Below are 23,076 nucleotides of genomic sequence, written 5' to 3' on the forward strand. Positions count from 1 at the left end.
GATAATAATAATAATAATAATAATAATAATAATAATAATAATAATAATTTATTATTCATTATTTATACCCCGCCCATCTGGCTGGGCTTCCCCAGCCACTCTGGGTGGCTTCCCAAAAAATATTAAAATACTGTAATACATCAAACATTAACAGCTTCCCTAAACAGGGCTGCCTTCAGATGTCTTATAAAAGTCTGGTAGTTGTTGTTCTCTTTGACATCTGTTGGGAGGGCATTCCACAGGAAGGGCGCCACCACCGAGAAGGCTCTCTGCCTGGTTCCCTGTAACTTTGACCTGTGCCTTTCTGGTAGACTAGCACATTTCCTTAGTACTGTTACACATCACCCCAATCTCCAAGCGGTACAAGATTTCAGGGGTATGTGGCACACTTACCAGGAACTGTGTTTCCTTTTAGAACACAAAGGCTCCAACATATTAAAGGCAAAAACCAGAACATCATCTTCCAGTACGCCATCTTCCAATTTTTTTCTCACAAGTGGATGGCAGCCATTTTTGGCGCCATGATCTTGTGCGATTTTGCGTTGCGATTTCCCCCTGAAAAAACGGGGTTTTTTCAGGCACAGGGTGCCGTGTGAGAACTTGGCCTTGGAAAAAAACACCTTTTTGGGGGGGGGAGAGGGAATCATGGCATGAAATTACATGAGATCACAGTGCCCGAAATGGCCATCATTTCTCTCACGAGAAAAAATGGGCTGTCCAGTTTTTCCAGAGCACTTGCTAGGTATATGATATATGATTTATTTACACATATATACAACCTGAACCTAGATGAAGACAGTGCAGAGCATTCACATCCCAAGAGGGTTCTATTCCTTCCATTGCTGCAGCCTCAGATTCTAAGAGTTCTGACCTTCTTTGCAGCCTAAAACCCCATTCACCAGTTTGCAGAACTGACACTTTTCCCCTGTTTGCCTACCTCATTGCCCAATGCAATTCTGCCACCACCCCCCTGCAACTCTGACCTTTTGTCTCTGCTAACTATCACCTCAGGGAGGGGCTTTCCCCATTTTGTGTCTGGCCCAGAGACTCTCTTTTAATGGCCTTCTTAATGGGTTAATGGATCGGCCATTCCGGTGATTTCCTCTTGATGGTTCTTCTGTTAGGCGGTTTCCTGGACACAGAAAAACTGGTTTAAAATCCAGCCCCCACTAGACCCAAGAATTTAGTTGTTTGCTTAAATTCCAACCCTTTACTGAATTCAGATATTTTAGGGGAGTTTTGCCCCCCACCCAAACTTATACCATCATGTACAGTGGTACCTCAGGTTAAGTACTTAATTCGTTCCAGAGGTCCGTTCTTAACCTGAAACTGTTCTTAACCTGAAGCACCACTTTATCTAATAGGGCCTCCTGCTGCTGCTGGACTGCTGGAGCACAATTTCTGTTCTCATCCTGAAGCAAAGTTCTTAACCCGAGGTACTATTTCTGGGTTAGCGGAGTCTGTAACCTGAAGTGTATGTAACCCAAGGTACCACTGTCCTCAGACTTTCAAAGTATTATGAAAATGTAGGAAGCTTGGTGAGCGGAAGGAGCAGCATTTATGTGGTTTGAGGTTAGCAATTATCTCGGAGAATGATAAAGCAATTTTCTGGTGCGTCCTTGATATAGTTTCAGAAAAGCCTCAGGGATACATATTCATCTGGGTGCACTGGAGTTAACATGCATTAATCCCTATGCTTTGAGATAAAATTATAACCCTGCGGCAATTGACTAATTTTATTAAAAAAAGATCTTGCTGATCGGGCATCTAGGAAATGGTATTGATATATTATTCAGGCAGAGTAATGACTGGATTCTGAGTTAGAGACACTATCCTGCTATGAGGGCTTGTGAGGCTGTGTAAGGGTTTGTGTTGTTTATATATATATATATTATCATTTTCATTATTTTGGAGGGTATTGTTTTCGTTACCTGTTCTTTCTTCATTTGCAGAACACGTCGCCTTTTCAGCAAGGCCTGTGCAGTGCTTAACATCTAAAATGACAGCGTTGTGTGTGGTTAAAAATGATTTGGGAGTCACATACTTCACATACTAGTTTTCTCAGAAACACTGACAGGTCTGAGGAGAGAGGCTGGTGAGGTGGGGTTGCCATACTCCTTTTGTTACTGCTCTGGAGCTCACGCACCCCAAAGGTAGCATCTGATTGGCTGAGCTCGCTGCCACTCATCCTGGGGTGAAATTAAAATGTTGTTGTTGTTGTTTAGTCGTTTAGTCGTGTCCGACTCTTCGTGACCCCATGGACCAGAGCACGCCAGGCACTCCTGTCTTCCACTGCCTCCTGCAGTTTGGTCAAACTCATGCTGGTAGCTTCGAGAACATTGTCCAACCATCTCATCCTCTGTCGTCCCCTTCTCCTTGTGCCCTCCATGTTTCCCAACATCAGGGTCTTTTCCAGGGAGTCTTTTCTTCCCATGAGGTGGCCAAAGTATTGGAGCCTCAGCTTCACGATCTGTCCTTCCAGTGAGCACTCAGGGCTGATTTCCTTAAGAGTGGAGAGGTTTGATCTTCCTGCAGTCCATGGGACTCTCAAGAGTCTTCTCCAGCACCATAATTCAAAAGCACCAATTCTTCGGTGATCAGCCTTCTTTATGGTCCAGCTCTCACTTCCATACATCACTACTGGGGAAACCATAGCTTTAACTATACGGACCTTTGTTGGCAAGGTGATGTCTCTGCTTTTTAAGATGCTGTCTTGGTAATAGCGGGCAACTTAAGGCAGAATTAACCAGTGGGACACTTCACTTCCTAACATGCTGCTACTTGTTGGCTCTCCATTCTCTCTCTTAGGTGCAGGACCCCGCACCCACCCAGGCTGTATGGTATAGACCTTGGACTTTGACCATATAACTCACTCTTAAGGGCACCACTAAATGCTGGTGTGTTGGGGGAGCTATGGCTGCTTAACATTGCAGGAAGTGCACTCTGCACATGGAATTCTTCTCCCACCGCCTCACAAAACAGCTTCTGAGGTTTAATCCAGGCTCTAGTCAACCACAAACAGAGCAGAATTCAAAAGGCGAAGTTGACCTGAAGAGTTCCCATAACTATCCACCCCCCAAGTATTTTTGTGTGTAGACTATTCACACAAATTGTACATGGCGTACGTAATTTTACATGGGTGCCAGCAGGTAATGGCTCGCTGTTCTTAATTAGCCAGGCATAACCATAGTAACACCATTACTGTATTCTGTGCAACTGCACTTTCTTGTGGGTTTCGCCAACCTCTCTAACCTGTCGCAGAGACGCCTCCTGTAAATCCATGTAGATCTGATATCCTGTGTCAAGTCAATACTCAAACGGGCCCGCTGATAGTACTTCAGGTCAAGCTGTCAAAGTTATTTGAAGATAGGGCTGCCAAGCGAAAGCTTTATCCTGCTTTCAGTGTATAAATACATCCAGCCTGACTGGGGAAAGTGGTTCAGTGTGTTGTTCATCATGCTGGGATGCCTGGGCCAAGGAACTGGAGAAGGTGATCCCCCCCCCATTCTATCATCTGTCTATCTATTATTACATTTGTATCTCTCCTTTCCTCCATATTTCTCTCCCTCTCCATTTTATCCTCACAACAACCCTGTAAAGCAGACGTAGGCAAACTCGGCCCTCCAGATGTTTTGGGACTACAATTCCCATCATCCCTAGCTAACAGGACCAGTGGTCAGGGATGATGGGAACTGTAGTCTCAAAAAATCTGGAGGGCCGAGTTTGCCTACTACGCCCACTGTAAAGGTAGCTTAGGCTTTGAGACACTAACTGGCCCAGAGTCACCCAGTGAGCTTCATGGCTGAGTGGGGATTTGAACTCTGGTCTCCCAGGTCCAGCACACTGGCTCCCATACTCAATGCTGTTTTTACTACGATGGACCAATGTTCTGTTGCGAAGAAAGCTTGTTGTAAACAAAATCTGCCCTTCTTCCTTTATGGGGTATCCAAGAGCCCATATAGAGTCCTTAAGTGGGTTCCCTATTGGTAGGAAAAAATAACAGAGGCCAACCAGAGAATATTGAGAAGCAAAGCAGCTAGTAAGCCTGATCTTTATTAAAGCTATTGCAACAGGGTGCTCCCCTCACACGCAGGAGGATGGGGGAGGACCCAGAACAAAGGTGTGCCTGCCTTTATATAGACATTTTAAATTCCCTGCCCTGGAGCTCAAGACCACCCCTCCATACATCATACATACATCACAGAAGGGGTGTAACTCAAGACTAACCCCCACAAACATCATACCTACATCACAGAAAAGGTGGTCTACAACAGAAATTTGAATGTTGTTGTTTTTCCTGTCTGCCAGGTTATCTGATAATGCCTTATCTGATTGCCTTTCCTGGTAGTCTGCCCATTCCTTTGAAATGTTGATTACTATATTCCTATAACAAGGAAGGTTTTTTTTCCACCTCCTCCCTCCTTGCAGAGAAACATTTGGTCAGCTTAGGAGTCAAGATGCTTTCAGGACTGTCTTCCTGTGCTGCTTCAGACATGTTTATGTACGTGTTTGCTTGGTACATTTATGAACATTTATTATATATCTAAGACCTTAAAATTATTATTACAAGGTATGGACATGGATACTGTCGTTGGCTGCTCTGCCTGTTTTGAACATTTACATTTTCGTTCTAACCCATGACTAGACATTTTGTTTGCCAAGGTGACCTGGCTTATGCGTGGCTACGCTGTGGCTTTCTGTATAAACTGAGAAGTGCAATTAATCACCGGTTCCAGAGATCTTGTAACGCAAGTGAAACTGCTGTACTTAACATATTATTGGCTCATTGAGTCCAATCTCTTTAAATCAGGCAGCTCAGAGCATAATGTAAACACCAGGTAATGAACGAGATGGCAATAAGAGGCCCAAAGGATACGTCTGTGGGCATGCTCCAGTTGGTTTGCAGTTAACTGCCATTTCGTCTGTTGAGTGGCGCTCTGGGTTTTTTGCCCCTGCAGAATTAGATGCTTATGTCACCTAAACCATGCTAGCTAACAATCTCCAAACATGCCTGAAAAACGAATAAATGAGTTGTACATGTGTTTGAGCAGTCCTTGCTGTGCCCAGTGTATTTTAGGATCGATACTCAGTAGTGGACCTACATTTTGGGGGCCCTGAAGCTTGAACTGTTATGGGAGCCCCTTCACAACCAGCAACAAGGTCTGGGTAACTGCTGTTATCTCCTTTACAACATCTGTGCCACTGACTCTCAAACTTAAGGATTGTTGAAATATATCTACAGCAAAAAGATTAATGAATCTGAGTCATGTGAGTCTACTAGACCCATTTTTTAAAAAAAGCAACATGAAGTAAAGCCGCTTCTGGGGGCCCTCCAAAATAAGCTTCATTAGTTACATAGTGGATCCACCCTGTGCTTACTCAGAGTTAGGGGTGGGGGGAAGAAATTTGATTTAGTTTTCTCTTAGCAGTGAACCTGCCCAATTTCCACTCTACAGTGTTGGAGGAAAAATAATTTGTTCTCTTGTCAGGAGGTCACAGGCTTCAATCAAAGACGACTTAACTCAATGAGACTTACAAGGATTGTACTATAAATTTGTTAATAAACCTAACTGTTGAAACTGGGTCACTTTTACAAACATGCCCAGCTCATGAGTCAGTGTGTGTGGCTGTTAACCGGAAGACGGGTGGTTCAAGCCCACCCAGGGGCTGGTGTGGGCAGGATTCCTGCACTGCAGCAGGTTGGACTAGATGAGCCCAGGGTACCTCCCAACCCTACGATTCTATGATTCTGTTACAGTCATACCTCAGGTTGCAGACGATTCAGGTTGCGCATTTTTGGGTTATGGACGTGCCAAAACCCAGAAGTACTGGAACAGGTTACTTCCAGGTTTCGATGCTCGTGCATGCGCAGAAGGACTAAATTGCGCTTTGTGCATGCACAGAAGTGCCAAATCGCAACCTGTGGGTGCGCAGTTGCAAACGCTGTGGGTTGTGAACGTGCCTCCCGCATGGATCATGTTTGCAACCCGAGTGTCCACTGTATTCAGAACCCAGTGCAGAACAAGCCACTTCAGAATACATCTGTACAGTGGGAAAGAGATGAACCTTCATTGCAATAGTATGTGGGGAGGATAAGAAATGGGGTCTCTCATGTATACAAGAGAATCCCTATTTTGCATTTACAAAATGATGGGAGCTATTAACTGGTACAGCCTGTCCATTTCTAATATTTTAAAATGTCTGCTTGGGCTTTGACAGAAAGAATACAGGGTGTCTTTTTGTTAAAATTCTGTCATTCCAATCAAGAGGCGATTGTCACGGCATGCAGGGTCTTGCCATCCCATGAGGCAAGGTGGAGTGACTGCCTCATGAGATAGGATCCACCAAGGTAGTGGATCCCAATATCTATCTTTCTTCACCCGCCCCCTTTGTTCCGGTCCCCTTCTTCCCTAGCGCCATCTTGGTGTCCACCTCAGGTACCAAAATGTAGTGGGCTGGCCTTGATAACATGCATTGTTGGCATGGTATGAAGTGTTTCATTTCAGCAACTAAAAACTGAGTTGCAGAGATGTCATTGCTATGAATATATCTTTAGAGGAAAGGGAATGACAGAAAAGAAAGTAATGTTTTTCAGCCAGTAAACATCTGGAGGCAGGTGCTACAGTTTTTCCACTTCCTTTTCCGGATTGTCTCTTTTAAAAAATAAGTTACTCCTGTACCACAAAACATGTTGAAGACTGATGTGAAAATGAACTTATCTGTCTTTGGAAAGAGAGATGCAGTCCCAGGAACCATTTCCAGAGCTTTGCCATGCATAGATCTTGTTTAAGGCCCTGTTGCATGAAAATTCATACCCTGCTTTGCCATATACCTGATTTTCTCACATGCATGATTCACAAGAACACACCCCAATCTCTACAAAGATTACAGGAAAGCAGTTCCTCCATAGTCATGTTTCTCATTCATGTTTACCTCTTAAGCTATGGCTCTGACATATTGTGAATGATGACTTCAGGCTGGCTATTAATGTAAAGCTGGATCAGTATATTTCACTTGTGAGTGTTTATTAAAGCATCTACTTCTGCTCATCTAGACGAAACAATTTTCCTACAAAGGAATGCAAATGTTGAAATCACACATGCCGGGCTGTGCTTTCCAAAATATGCAATCCGCCTACATTGCAGTTCAGGAGCTGTTGAAAGATGAGGCTTCAGCCTTGCAACAGCTGTGTAAAGTAAATAGATAAAGCTATCAAGAGCTGGATTAAATTTGTACTGATCCTTATATAATTGAAGTGCCACACGTTGAATGCTGATTATGAAGGCATTTCAAATAGAGCTGGTTTATTCAAGATGCTAGGCACTGCTGTCTGTAGGAAAGTGAATACTTTCTAGCCAGTACTTCACAAATACTTCTCTTCATATTTTTCGCCAGGACAGACCCTTGCTGCTTTCCCATCAATCCATATATTTTAAAAGAGGATTAGATGAATTTGTGGAGGATAAGGCTATACTAGTTTCTGGAAATTGCCAGTGGGAAGAATTCTGATGCGTTCGTGTTCAGCTTGCAGGCTTCCAATACACATCTGCTTGGCCACTATGGGAGCAGGATTTTGGACTAGATAGGCCCTTGGTCCAATCTAGCAGAGCTCTAGCCCCAAATAACCTAGCAACTCTCCTGGTTATTTAATTTAACTAGCTTTAATTCCTCTGCTTGAATTTGAATTTTCTCAATCATTCAGTCTCCTCTGAAGTTGCTATGTCTGTCAGTCTGTCTTTCTCTCCTTATCTCTGCTTCAAGCTCAGAAATTGCTGCCTTACAAGAACAGTCAAGATAAGGTTTTCCAGTGATGGCTGCTCTGTACTGCTCAGGGGTTATAAACTATGCCCCTTATTCTGCCCATGCCTCCTGGAAGCACTGAAGGGAACAGAAAGCAGGAAAGGTTTCCATTTTGTTAGCTGCTTCCTTCCCCACCCCCAGTTTAGAAATTCACTGGGATTTAGAAATGTCACACTTATAAATTCAGGGTGGTTTTTATTTTCCTGGAAACATTTGCTTGCAGCCTCTTGGGAGCACATACTCTGCATGTGGTGTTCATGATTCAGAAGAAACACTGCCAAAATAAAAGGTGGAGAGGAGGAACAACCTATAGCATCTAAAGCAAAGCAGAAATAGTATACAGCCACAAAATGCTACTTGGTTCTTTCTCATACTGCAAAGGGTTGATGTCTCCTTTGTTGTGAACTCTTCTTTTCCACCTGGTAAATAGCCAGTCTCTCTCTCTCCCTCCCCCTCCCTCCCTCCCTCCTTCCCTCTCTCATGTATTTCACCATTTTTCACCTAATCATCTGAAGGCCATGGTTAGACCAAGAGAATGTGTTGCCCGAGGCCTCCCAATTCCATGTTCAAAAGCCAAGCCAACTTGCTGTTGAATCTTATTACTTCAACACTAGCATTGGGACAAAATCTTCCACCACACCTCGAGGGGCCACTAGGGGGCGCATCAGAAGATGGTTGACAATAACATCTCTCCGACCCACACGAGGTAATTAGGAGGCTGTGATGGGAGTAAAATAGCCTCCCTACCCCCCCAAGGTTGTGGGGGGGCTGCCCTTGCCTGCTGTGCCCTATACCACCCCCGAATTTGTGGGGATGGGGGCACTAGGCACAATGCCCTCCTGTGGGATTTCGGCACTCCTGGAAGCCGTCTCTGATCCGCGTCGCTAGCTGCAAGAACTTCAAAAGAAACAATTAGGATGAAGCGAATGCACATATTTCAAGGAAGGAGGGGGAGTAAAGACTGCTAAAAGAAGAGATCTCTGATAAAACAAGACGAGTCGGAGGAACAAGAGTAAATCATGAGAAGATACGCCAAGACTCGGTATGGCAAAGGGACTGATGGGGGAGGGGGGGAAACTTTCCTTTCTTTCCTCTATGTGATTAAACAAGTCAGAAATGTCATTTTAATGACTTAAGCTGTGGATTTAAGACTGTGTGGAGATAATTCACTAACCAAAGCATGTTTCAAAAAGACCGTGAAAATTATAAGAGCTTTGGAATGACGCAGTAAAAAATACCGTCGCCATGTTGGCTAGTTCTGTCGGAGGACTTAAGTCTGGGAGGAGGAACAGAGCTGTTGTTATATTGTGGGTGATACTCCTCAGAGGGACTTAAGAGTGACAGATCTACATGTTAATGATGGAAAGAGTGATGTTATTTATGAAAGTGATGATATATGGAAACCATCTGATATGAGGACTGGTCGAACGGAAAATTCACACAGGATTATAATTGGTGTTTGTCAACTTAAGAAGATTATCAGAAGAGATTGTAAAGAAAAGAAGGAAAAATATACGAATAAGATGAGATGTGGAAACAGCAAGATAAGACTGGATAGAATTATGAACATTATTTGGATCGATTTGTGGATATTAACGCAGCAGCAAGAAGATGATCAGAATCCCCCTTCGGAACTTGAAATATGGGTCCCCTCAACAAAAATTTTAAATTCAGCTTTGTAATTCGGAATTTATATGATGTGATTTGATTTGATTTGATTTGATTTGATTGGTCGGTTAATAAAAATTATTTTTTTAAAAAAATCTTCCACCACACCTGAGGACAGCCTTTTCCTGCACGCTGCACCTGAATCACAAGTGCGGCGGAAACTGCTGTTGTGCTCAGGTCCTGGTCCTGCTGGTTGGTTTCTGGCTGGCCATTGTGAGAACAGGAAGCTGGTCTGATCCAGCAGGGTTCTTCTTACATCCTTAGGGATGAATCGCATAGCAACAGTTTTAACATTTTTTGTCAGTAAGGTGAGCTGCATCTGCAAGAGGATCTTTAATTGGGCTAGGTGTGAATCATATGCCCCATTATGCTTTGGGGACAGTGTATGGATCCCACGATCATTCACATATTTCTACATTGCGACAGTGTGGGTACATGCTTACTCCCATTTCTGATTTTGTAGCATGAGCTTTGTCATTTAACCACCACCCATGCTTTCACTTGTGTGTGTTGCCCAGCACATGATCGTGCAGGAGGTGAATAGCATGCAGCTACCCCATTGCTTTAGTTATGAATGACTCTCAACATATTTGAAGCTGAACAATAGGAGAGAGCCAGCATGAATGTTTAATGCTAACACCATCATGCCCAACAAGAAACGGTGCGGAGGAGGAATATTACCATGGTGTGACATTGTGTGCTTTCCTTAATGATAATAACACTGTGATTACTTACTAGCTTAGTCACTCCAATTACCGATACATGCACATTAACTAAAACTCTTTGGAGAAGATAAAGAAATTCTCTCACAAAATTGCACTCTCAGAGCTAGTTCAGAAAACCATTAATGCATCTAATATTTTTCATAAAAGCAATTAAAAATAATTTAGCTTGACATCAGAAACACTAAATGAGATTATGAAAAACTGAAGGAACGCTCACAGTTTAATAACATAATTACACTTGATACCTATGCTGCTCTCTTTTCTCTCAGATCAAGTTGCAAAATATTTCCTTCCCCGCTACCAAAACAAGCAGCAGTTAGATTCCTACCATCATTTTATCTGGCATTTCTCTTTGGAGCATTAGAGCCTGATGTCTGACAACTGGATAACTGGTGTGGCGTGGTGTGGTGACTACAAGAAGCGTAGCCAAAATGACATCTTTCGAATGTTGTTGGACTCATCCCCCCTTAGCTTCACCCATCATGGCCAATGGTCAAGGAGCAATGGGAAATGCAGAGAACAGTGACAACCTTTCAGGAGACCTTTAAAAAAACCAACAATGGCAAACTGATGTGAGAATATGGAAAAGTTGAACTTAAGATTGGAAAACTGAGAAACTGAGAGGAACCAAAGTTGACAGCTTTGCCTGTTCCTAGCTGTAGGCCAAAACACTATCAAACCCTTTGTCACGTAAATGCAAAACTGGACAACACATACAATGTGACAGGCTGTATGTAATTATATGATTTTTTTAAAAAATATCTTATTTAATTCTTTTTGAAATACAATTCAACATGTCATATCAAAATATGTGGTTCTGTAGACCAACTTATCATATAAACAAAACATATTATGAGAAATTAGAGTCCAGCAGTTTGACCGGGAAATACATTCCATTCAGTTCTTATGCTAGCAATATCCACAATGTGGAATTCTTATATCAATCTTGTAATGTTCCACGTGAAGATGCTTTAAAGAATTCTAGCGTTCTTTGTATGCAGGTTTCAGACGAAAGACTTAGAAGAATGGCACATGCAGAAAAGAAGACAAGGATTCCAGGATAATTCCTTGTTTCGCCCAACCGGGATTAATCAGAGTTGTTCTATAGAACCACATATTTTGATATGACATGTTGAATTGTATTTAAAAAAGATACCATAATAAGAAAAAAAGATTAATAAGATTAATAAGAAAAACAATGCAGGCTAAGATGATGTCGTTTCTATGCTCTCTCCAGCGACCAGACCAGGAGAAAGTCAGCACCAATGACATCTAAGTAGCAATAGTAACTGGGAAATTTAAGATACCAGTTGCCAGCCAGACATGAGGAACAGAATGATAGTTTCTCACTTCCCCCTCTTTATATAATTGAAGGTCTGAGATAAAGTGTAATGAGGCAGCGGAGAATGCATTGCATTAAGGCCCGCACCCTTTTCCCCATAATTTGACCATGGGACCACCTCATCTTGCATGAAAGTAGGGCTGGACCTCTAGTGGGATGGAGGATACATAGGTCCTATCCATGCCAGCATTCCTTACCTCTCCAGTCTGGGTTGCCAGCACAGATACGGGTAGTAGCTAAACTTTGAGACTGTACAGAAAATCCTTCCTTCAAACACTAGCGGAGTGGCGTGAGATCCAGCTTTGAGCATAACAGCAGTTTTGATGGGTCTGACATAAAGTCCATCTAGTTCAGCATCCTTTTTCCGCAGTGGTCAACCAGAGGAAGCCCACAAGCATAAGGGCAATAGTTCCCTCTCCTTGTTGTTTCTTACCAAGTGTATTTAGGGACATACTACCTCAGAAACTGAGGCTTCATACAGCTAATGAATTGATTGATTTATCCTCGCTGGCTAAGTGTCAGCCACACTACTCCATTGGGCCTGAGGCACGTTGGCTTTGAAGATACTGTAATATTCCCTTATCCTTCAGCCCAGCACTGCCTAAACAGGATTTTGCATGGATTAAAAAATGCAGGTGTAAATAAGAACTGTACTTCCTTCCAATCCCATTGTTTAAATGTGTGCAAGAATGAAAATCAGAAATAGAATGGTGCCTACAGTCGCTCTCAGGCAAATATGGTAATTTATGCGGGGGACCAGAATAAAAAAAAGGGCTTGCTGCATCTGTTCTAAGCAAAAATACACCAAGAACAAGATTGTATCCATTCAGATATAAATATAAGTGTTGTAATTATGTATTTCATCCTCCTAGGCATTGTAATTATATTTAAATGTTATCACATTTTCTGTTTTGTTTTGCATTTCTCATGAATGGAAGGTTAGCTGTAGATCAGAGGCATCCTTGGCCTTATAAACCGTTAGTGCAAACCTTGCATTTGCTATTTCAATGGTGCATTTCAGGGCTTTTATCATACCGCCTTCTGCTTAGTCCTCGCTTAGTGACACAAGCATGTGAATGACAGAGACCTTCTAAACTTGATATTTATCCTCAGGCAGCTCTTTGTATTTTGGCACATCTGTTTCTTGCAAAGTTGCGTCAGGAGAGAAAGCAGAGTGCAGGGAGATATTTATAACGGGGGACCTGGCTTTAAGGCCAAAATGTCTCCACCTCAGTTCTCCATCTGCAAAATCATAAAACCTCTTCCCCAATGACAAATGCCACATAAACAATGAGTTGGGAGATGAGGGATGTGGGTTATCCCTTAGTTGGTTGGACATGCCAACTTTCAGGTGAAATTTCTGATTCCCTCTAGTGATGCCCTCTTTAGTTCTGAAAGATATTTGGAACTCACCCAGACAGTTCAGGGTTTTCCCCAGTGCCTTGAGATGGCTAATTGAGTTTCCATTTGTTCATATCTAGCAAGTCCTACAGAACAGCATACATCTCAACTAGACCCAGTACCTTGGAGGCAGCGGTGGGGAACTTCAGGCCCAGGGTTGAAAAAGCCACATTCACACCATACATTTAAAGCACTGTGATACCACAGTAATGGCTTCCATCAGATAAATCTGGGAGTTATTGAGGGCGCTGAGAGTTGTTAGGAGACCCCTAGTTCCCTCCCAGAGCTACAATTTTCAGAGTGTTTTAGCATGCAATACCTCTTCACAGGGAACTGTGGGAATCTCACTGCAGGGTTGCCACGTGTCCTCTTTTTCCAGGGTATGTAAAATGAGCGTTTTTCATGGGTATGTAAAATGAGAGTCATCGTAGCGATCCATAGTTAAAAGTAGAAGTTGGCAATTTTTTCCTCTTTTTTTGCACTTGAAAATATGGCAACCCTACGGGGGACTGACAACTCTCAACACCTTTAACAAATTACAGCTGCCAGAATTTGGGAAGGGGCGTGACTATTTAAAGTGGCATCATAGTGCTTTAAATGTGTTGTGTGAATGTGACCTAAGCCTCTTCATTTGCCTCCTGGCATTCTGCCCAGACTATACCTCTCACTGGCCCTGCTCTGCACCATCTTTTCCCGACATTTTTTCCTTGCTTAAGTATGCCCTGTGGGCAGGCCAGAGCTGGCCCACCCATGAGGCAAGGTGAAGCAACCACCTCAGGCAGCAGCATCCACAGGGCCAGCAGATCCCAATGTATATTATTTTCCCCTTGTTCCTAATGTAGATCTCTACTCAACCCTCCTTCCCTGGCTGCATGGGGGGTGGGTACCATTTTGTGGTTCACCTCAGGCGCCAAAATGTCCAGGCCCTCAATGATTATGTTTGTGTCTTATAATAAAGCTGACTATGGAGTCCATCAATGTGCAGCCTATTCAGTGATTGCATTAAAGCTGAATCAGAGACTGGATTGATGGAACATTTGACACACACATACACTCCCTTAGCCTATCAAAAGAACCCAGCCGTGCAATGCCATGAGGCACACCTCGTTATTTTTGTCCATTCAACCAGGTTCAAATCTGCATAACACCCAGATCTCTTTTTCAGTGCAAAGATAATTTCCCAATGCTCAGCCTCTTCTGTGGAGATGAAGAATGGCTATGGGAGCATTGTATTTGAGTCTCTGTGTATGAAAATAGTACTGCTGTCCACCTGGCATCATCGTCTGGAGATGCTACATTAAAATATAAATACATACCATTTCAGCAAATGTAGCCTGGAGAATTGAGTTTATGTTTCTGCCGTTAAAAAAAACAAAACCCAACAAAAAATATATATTCATAGTCAATTTAAAACACGAAGATGACAGGGCTGTACCTCACACAGAAAAACTCATAAAGCATTCCTAAGGTCTCTAGAGAAAGGCAAAGCATGGCTGGCATCAATGAAAAATCCAAATAGGGCACACGAATGCGAGTATAATAGCTCCTAAAGATGCAAAGTCAAAACCACATGAATATATCCCACTGCACAGGTGCACTTGAAAGTCAAAACCAGGAATCAGCAACAATTGCAAATAAAGGTGTTGGAGCAAAATTGAGGCAGATTGCTGAATTGTAGGGTGGTGGTTTGAAAGGAGCTAGCAAGTATAAAAGTTGCAGAGCCTTGTTGTTTTCCCAGCTGGTTTGCAGCAACTGATTTTGTGGGGAAGCTGTACATGAATTTTACAAATAAATAAATGTGCTCTATTTTGGTACAAATGTTCAGCGATCCATAGAATGCTTATTTCTAGGCTAGAACAGGCATTTTCATCCCAACCTGGGAATCTCCCATCTCATATGGTGGGACCATTGCAAATGTGTATGCTGTTGTACACAGGGGAAAGGGTAGGTTTCCAAACCTCCCTTTTGTGCATGTGAAAAGAGAGATGGGGGCTCTACCAGAATAACAGTGAGCCTTAAGGTGACATTCCAGACTTACAGCAAAATCCTTGCCATGTCTACTCAGAAATATTCAGTGGATTTACTCTCAAATAAATGGGGTTAGTATTGCTGGCTTAAGATGCAATCCTAAGGCTAGATTGGTGACTGGGAGTGGCCGCCGGGACCACATAAGACCGGTCCTGAGAGATCTGCATTGGCTCCCAGTACGTTTCCGAGCACAATTCAAAGTGTTGGTGCTGATCTTTAAAGCCCTAAACGGCCTTGGTCCAGTATACCTGAAGGAGCGTCTCTACCCCCATCATTCAGCCCGGACACTGAGATTCAGCGCCGAGGGCCTTCTGGCGGTTCCCTCATTGCGAGAAGTGAGGTTACAGGGAACCAGACAGAGGGCCTTCTCGGTAGTGGTGCCCACCCTGTGGAACGCCCTCCCTTCAGATGTGAAGGAAATAAGCAGCTATCCTATTTTTAAAAGACATCAGAAGGCAGCCCTGTTTAGGGAAGTTTTTAATATTTAATGCTGTACTGTTTTTAACACTTGATTGGGAGCCACTCAGAGTGGCTGGGGCGGGGTATAAATAAGAAATTATTATTATTATAGATCCACCAGGATGAGCAGGATTAGGATCCAGTGGATATCCAGCTGATTCTTTCTTCTTTCTTCAGTATGTGCATTCTGACCCTACATCCCACTCTATGTAGAAAACAAGAGCATGCTGTATGAATGGAATGCAAGAGTGCTTCCAGTTCTCAAAATGTGCAAGGCCTCTGATCTCAACAGTAGATGGATATTTACCTCTGCATTCAGATACGAACACCTGTCTGTCTCTGGTTTGTGGCTGCCCCTTTTATGGATTCCACACGTGGAAACACTCCTGCGTAATTCCTTGGGGCGTGTGAGCATCTCTGAATTGGAGTCTATCTCAATAGTGTGGGCAGAGCAAATGGACCTGCATCGATAACCAATTCGCAAAGCTGTCAAGTGATTCTATTTGATTAATCAACCAAAGGAGAATTGTCACTAATTCATCATATACCATCAGCTGGTTAATTGACTCCTTAAATCTTTGCGTTTAAATAAATGTGCATGCTAACATGAGAAAGTTGACCGGTTAATAAGCAAAAGTTGCCGTTCATCATTAGAAAGAAAGGGTATCTTTAATATGTTTCATAGTCATTCGCTGCCCTTATAATAAAATGCCAAATGCAAAATTGCCTTTGAAAAAAGTCAGTCTATTAGATTTCAGCCCCACCTATTAAAATTTGCACTTTCTGACAAATGTTAGCCCCTACCTATTGATTGGCTACAGCAGGGATGGGGAACCTTTTCTCAGCCCAAGAGGCATATTCTCTCGTAGTTTAGGAGCTGCATACCAATACTGGATGTTGGTAAAGAGTGGGTTTTCATGGGGAAAGCTCCAAGGCAAAAATAAAAATAAAATGCTTGGACCCAGATCTGTAAAGCATGGACATGTGCCTGGAAAGAGCAGAGCAAAAGGTAAGGGCGAATAAGCCCGAAGAGGAATTATTACAATTCAAGGACACATTCCAGCAAGGCAAAAGCACTCGAGGAGAGCACCAAAGAAGGCCATTGAGCGATGTGTCATGGAAAGGGGTGTGGCCTGGGATGAGTCCTGAGGGCCTGATGGAGAAGGCTGTATTTTGTCCTTGGGTCTGAGCTAAAGGCTGACAACAGATCTTAGGCATGATCACTCAGAAGTGGAGCTTACTCTCGAGTAAATGTGTTTAGAATTGCAGCTTCGAGTTGGCTAATGCACAGTTTGCAACACAATTATCGTATTTTTCGCTCTATAAGACGCACTTTTCCCCTCCTAAAAAGTAAGGGGAAATGTGTGTGCGTCTTATGGAGCGAATGCAGGCAGGAGGCTCTGCTCAGTGCTCCCTTTCAAGAGCCACATGGAGCGTGTGTTGCCCTTCTCCCTCTTTGGGGAAAAGCCCCCAAGAGCCACACACACACTCCATGCGGTTCTTTAAAGGGAGCGCGGCTCTTGGGGGAGCCTAAGCCGCCCGCAGCCTCTCCCGGGCAGGGGATGAAGACTCCCTTTGCCCGGGAGAGGCTGTGCGCAGCTAAGCCAGAAGCCAGGACAGCCAGCGGGATCGCAGTGCAGCAATCCCGCTTGCTGTCCTGGCTTCGGGGATTCAGAATTTTTTTTCTTCTTGTTTTCCTATTCCAAAAACTAGGTGCGTCTTATGGTCTGGTACATCTTATAGAGCGAAAAATACGGTATATGCTTGGAAGAGGTAAATCCTATTCCGCGCAATGGAGTCTACTCTCTCATTAAACGAGAGTAAGCTTGGGAGGCAGTTCCACTGAATTCAGTAGGACATACTTCTGAGCAGACAGGGTCAGGATTGTACTGTTAATCTGATTTAAGCTTGTGGTTGTGATGGTTATACAGAGCTAATGGTATGGAGAATAAGAAGCATCATTCTTAAAGACTGAATAAAATACACATCCCATGGTACTTTAATCATTTTTCAAGACTGTTTCTAGGAAATGTTTCTGTTTCTCGGGATTCGAATGCTTAGAACACTTAAAGAGGCTGCTTTCTCTAATGTAAGCAATGTATTGAGCAGCTTTATAGTTTGGTGCTATTAAAGCGTGGAGAATAAGTTGCATGATCATAACTTGTCTGAGGAAAGGTGGATGCCGCAAGCACAGTCGGGGTATTCAGCACTCTACAAAGCACAATTAACGATAAGGAGGCATGTATACCTAAAGCAGTTTCGTACAATGAATGGCTTTTGAAAACCATTTAACTTAAAAGCTGCTTAGAAAGCAGTGTACACCTACCCACAAAGAAGCACATCTCCAGCTGCGTCTATTGCAGTTAGTGGGTTTAGCTGGTTCCCATGGGACTAGGGATGAGTCAAAAAGTAGAGTAGGACACAAATCTTAAGGGACCTGAGTCAGCCTGTTTCCATTCCCTTCTGGAATCCAGCACATCTTGGTGCATAGACTTTCTGGAGGATGACGTGTGCATGTGACAGGATTGTGCATAGGTCATATGTAGGGTATCTCGTATGAAGGTTGTATTAGTATTGGAAGACCAAGCCTCAGTTGGGACTGAGAAAGTGGTCCAACCTTAACTGTAGAACATAATCCATGGTGGAGGAAGAAAGAACTTGCAGCATAAGCTATATTTACTCAGAAGCAACTTCTACGGTGTTCAATGGGGCTTTATTCCCTCTTATGCATGTTTTCTAGTGAGTGTCTCCAATAATACTCACACACACTGCATGTGTATGCTAGGCTGGATTTTAATTGCCCTGCTATACCTTAATTGTCTGGATCCTGACTGTTTTGCCGGGGGGGGGGCAACATGGCCAAGAACGGTTGTGATGCTAATCCATAGTTTACTGAGCCTAGCCTCCCACTGAGCTTGTGTGTTCCTCCTTACTTCTCTATCACAGGCACAAAGATGAATCTGGGAGCTTTCACTTTCATTTTTTATCAAGTTCAACTTGCCATACAATTGGAACCTGGGCAAGCAGTGGTTATTGTTAACTATGTTAGTGTAAACAAACCAACTTCAGCCTGAAGCTGTCTTGTTTTCACTACCCATAACTAAGATTAACCACAGTTTAGAGATTTAATAACATGCTAAAGGGTGATCACGAAATTAAAAGACACCAGCTAATTGGGAGAAAAGCAATGACAAACCTAGACAGCATCTTAAAAAGCAGAGACATCACCTTGCCAACAAAGGTCCGTATAGTTAAAGCTATGGTTTTCCCAGTAGTGATGTATGGAAGTGAGAGCTGGACCATAAAGAAAGCCGATCGCCAAAGAATTGATGCTTTTGAATTATGGTGCTGGAGGAGACTCTTGAGAGTCCCGTGGACTGCAAGAAGATCAAACCTATCCATTCTGAAGGAAATCAGTCCTGAGTGCTCACTGGAAGGACAGATCATGAAGCTGAGGCTCCAATACTTTGGCCACCTCATGAGAAGAGAAGACTCCCTGGAAAAGACCCTGATGTTGGGAAAGATTGAGGGTACAAGGAGAAGGGGATGACAGAGGACAAGTGTTCTCGAAGCTAGCAGCATGAGTTGGACCAAACTGCGGGAGGCAGTGGAAGACAGGAGTGCCTGGCATGCTCTGGCCCATGGGGTCACAAAGAGTCGGACACGACTAAAAGACTAAACAACAGCAACAAAGGGTGGTTAATCTAACAACAGAAGCAGAAGTTTCTGATCTCCTCCTTATGACTATGATGGAGAAAGAAGGGAAATGGGCAAGCACGCGAGTCTGAGTGAGAACAGGTTCTTGTAATGCTAACTCATTATGTCCAAATGCAGCCAATGTGTGACAACAAAAAGTAGCAATAGTAGTGATAAATGTGTGCATACAATGTGAACATGGAGCTTATGGCTGTGTTGCTCATTTCAAGAATTCTTTGGCACAAAATGCCAGACACCAGACCTTATGCAAGCAACTGGCTTCTTGTATTTCCTGGCTATCTGGCTGTCATCATGAAAACCTTATGCGCTTAATACACAGCAACCTCTATCTAAGATTGGAGGTATGCAATAGACACGTCAACCTTAAAGGTCCATTCATTAGGAATAAAATCGCCTGGCATTCAGATTCTCAGAAAGGCTGTTTTCTTTGAAGCAGCTACCAGATAAGCTTTCTGAAGCTGAAGAATGCAGCTGAATACCTTTGGATAAGGGAAAGGGAGAAAAGCAGCCCAATTCCAGACAGTGAATTATCAACAGTTATCTTCTCAAACTGTATTTGCATTTAGACCCCAAAAAAGAATTAATTCAACTGTTTTCTTGAGGCTTCAGATACTGCATCAAGTACAGTAACATTTCGTTACAGAAAATTATCTATAGGAGATAAGAAAGTAACACAGCAGTTTTGTAGCTAACTTACAGGAACCACCAGGCCAGAAAATGGTCTCACTTTTAACACACACACACACCCCTCTGCAGCATGGGGTCGCACCATGGAGAAGTGGTTTCACTGCCATAGCCTCTGTGTGTGAATCGGTTCAGCCTGCCAAATAGAATAGGCCTTCAGTTCTGCCTGGAAAAAGAAACAATTATTACTTTGCCTTACATGTATTCTTGCATTACATCTTCCCAGACATGGTGTCCCTCAAGATATGTGCTGACAGACCATCAGGTATGCAAGTAAAATATACACACTCGTCATATATAAAAGCCTCAGACCATTTCATCCAACTTCATATTTGTATTTATTTATTCCATTTTTATCCTGCCTTTCCTCCGTGATGGAAGTCAAAACAGAGTATATAGGAGGTCTCCCACCCAGGTACTAATCAGATGCCCAATCTCTTTTGATTAAGCAAGATTACTATATCACTTGCTCACAGGCCATGCCCTGGAACTTTTTTCTTTTCACCCACCCAAATGTCAAGAGAGAATAAGCCTTCCCCCCTCCCCCACTGTATAGACTGGCAAATGCCTATGGATTTCTTCCGTTTCATATACTTCTTTTATGTCACTGTAGCATGAATGTGCATCACGGCTTGAAGGAACACAGCTGTCAACATTATGTATTGGCTCATTCAGACTAAGATCTTAACTGTTCAAAGGAAATGAAAGCTCTGTGGGCACATAATACCTCATGCTCTTGGGATCTAGGGAATATTGACCTTGATGGGGGGGAGGCATCGGTGGGTGAAGAAAAGATAGCTCAGCTGAAAGAGACCTCATCATGTACTGCTTACCAGAGGCAGCGGAGGTCCTCAAGGCATGCTGTACCTGAGTGATATTCATTTAAATTAAAACCTTCCTAAAGTCTATTTTTTATAATTGCCTTTTATATTGCTAACCTGCCATAAATCCAATGGCTCACTGTGAAAAACCATCTCCAGTTATACACAAAACAACAGGGATGAGTTGTGAAGAAATCCATACCCTGCTCACTCAAGGTACTTGGGGAACACAGGAAGCTACTGTTATATTGGGTCAAATCACTGGTCCATCTACCTCCATATTATTTTATCTGACTTCTCTCTTGCTATGTTGTAATTTCATTGGCCCTGTCCACACTATGCATTTAAAGTAGTATCATAGCACTTAAAACAATTCTACTACTGTACAGTGGAACCTCAGGTTGCGAACATGATCCGTGCGGGAGGCATGTTCTCAACCCTCAGTGCTGCACCTGCACACGCGTGTGATGCAATTCGGTGCTTCTGCACATTCGCAAAGCATGATTTAGTGCTTCTGCACATGCGCGAGCACCGAAACCTGGAAGTAACGTGTTCTGGTACTTCCGGGTTCGGCGTGTCCGTAACCCAAAAACGTGCAATCCGCAGCGATCGCAACCCGAGGTATGACTGTATTCTATGATTCTATGTCTTCCCTCAAAGAATCCTGGAAAGTGTAGTTTGTTAAGGGCATTGAGAGGTGTTTGGACTAGGCCCTATTCCCCTCACAGAGCTACAATGACAACCACTCTGAGGGAACCACTCTGAAGGAACTCTGAGAACTGTAGGTGCCAGAATCTGTAGTTTGTTAAAGGTGCTGAGGGATGTTAGGAGACCCCTATTCCCCTCCCAGAGACACAATTTTGAGCATTTTCTAGGAAGAGGAATTGATTGTTACACCCAGAGGTGGACTTTGCTAATCTTTGGTAATATGGCACCCAGAGGGAAGCCAAAAATTGGCACCCCAAAATGGATCTTCTGAATGACAGATCTTCTAAATTTTGAGCCCCCTTGGTTGCCTTGTACAAAGGAACCACCCACACTGCCCTAAATCCGGGGCTGGTTACACCACTTTCAGTACCCTTAACAAACTCCCAGAATCCTTTGCGGAAACCACAGCTGTTTAAAATGGGATCACAGTGATTTACATGTATGGTACTGTAGCCCAAATGAGAAGCAATGGCAGCTAGGAGCTGCAGTCAAAGTCAGAAATTGACAATTACCTGTGATGTGAAAAGTCATTTCAACACAACCTTGCTCCATTCATTCACTTTTTGCGCTTTCCAAGCTGCCTTGTAAGAGGTTTTTAAGCAGAGGCATCAAGGATGCTAAGCAGTAGATTTCATACATCAGCTTTGTGGTTCCTTCCAGTGCTTTTTTTCTGGGGAGACGCAGGGGTACGCATTCCCCTAAACATTTGTGAATCTTAGTTTGGCCTCATTGAGGGGCAATATTTCAATATGAGTAGGAAAATGAGAGTACCCCAAAACATTTTTATTTTTATTTATTTATTTTTTGAAAAAAGCTCCGGTTTCTTCCAATTCTGTGATCCTCTGATTCTGGAACTTCCTGCCTGTTGGCACGTGCCCTGTACCTGCTGACTTCCTTTTTTTGTCTTGGCAAGTTTACACAGACATATTGTTTAGTTACCTATATTTCTCTTGATTATTTTTTGCTGATTTGCATCTGTGGTTTAATGTTGGTGGTTTTGTGTATATTTGTTTGGTTTTTTCCATTGCATTGAGTTTTTAGTTGTTGTTTTATCTACACCTTTATCATACTTAAAGAGTTCTTTAATTGAGCAGTTTCTAAATCTTCTAAAATAAAATAAAATGAATTCTATTTGGCAATGCCAAACACAATGAAATTATATAAATATCAGATTGGTTGAAGTCTCACTGTACCATAGATAAGGCTGCTGTCCTAACCCCACTTACCTGAGAGTAAGCCCCATTTAATTCAATGGGACCAACCTCCCAATAGACATGGTTTGGCTTGTAAGTCTAGGAAGTCTCAAGTATGCTACTATATTATTTATGCTTTGATAAAATGGACAGTCCTTTGCATTTCATAGCTAGCAAAACAGACATAATTCTATTATTACATGCATTTTAATACTTGCTTTCTATATAGGTTGCTAATGGTGGTTAATAGCAATGGATTAATTATAATGGTTATAATACAGACCACAATGTGTGGTGCAAGATCATTTCCAAATGTGCTATCATCCATCTTCATTAACAGTTAAGGAAAATGCCAGGCAGATGGATTTTTAGCAGGAAAAAAGTTTGTATTTTTTCCCCCTCCCAAGTAATTCTTACTATTATTATTATTTGGTTGTGTGTTTTAAGTATCATAAATCACTCAAAGACGAGTCATTTCTCTACAGCAGTCATGCTGGGGAGTGAAAGTAAGACTATATTAAAATTCCTTA

General features: G+C 42.8%; 1 protein-coding gene and 1 long non-coding RNA gene across 5 annotated transcripts in view; one reads left to right on the forward strand and one right to left on the reverse strand.

The window, feature by feature from the left end:
- Positions 1-23,076, forward strand: part of LOC309342169 (schwannomin-interacting protein 1) — a 372,887-nt gene that overhangs the window by 249,380 nt on the left and 100,431 nt on the right. The gene's annotated exons all lie outside the window — the stretch shown is intronic.
- On the reverse strand, positions 7,989-13,086 carry LOC309342424. Its single transcript, XR_014156800.1, has 3 exons — positions 12,949-13,086; positions 10,522-10,735; positions 7,989-8,074 (listed from the first exon to the last, which is right to left on the reverse strand). It is a non-coding gene; the product is annotated as an uncharacterized lncRNA (long non-coding RNA).

Source organism: Podarcis erhardii, assembly GCF_964252035.2.
Source record: "Podarcis erhardii genome assembly, chromosome: 5".
Lineage (NCBI taxonomy): Eukaryota > Metazoa > Chordata > Lepidosauria > Squamata > Lacertidae > Podarcis > Podarcis erhardii.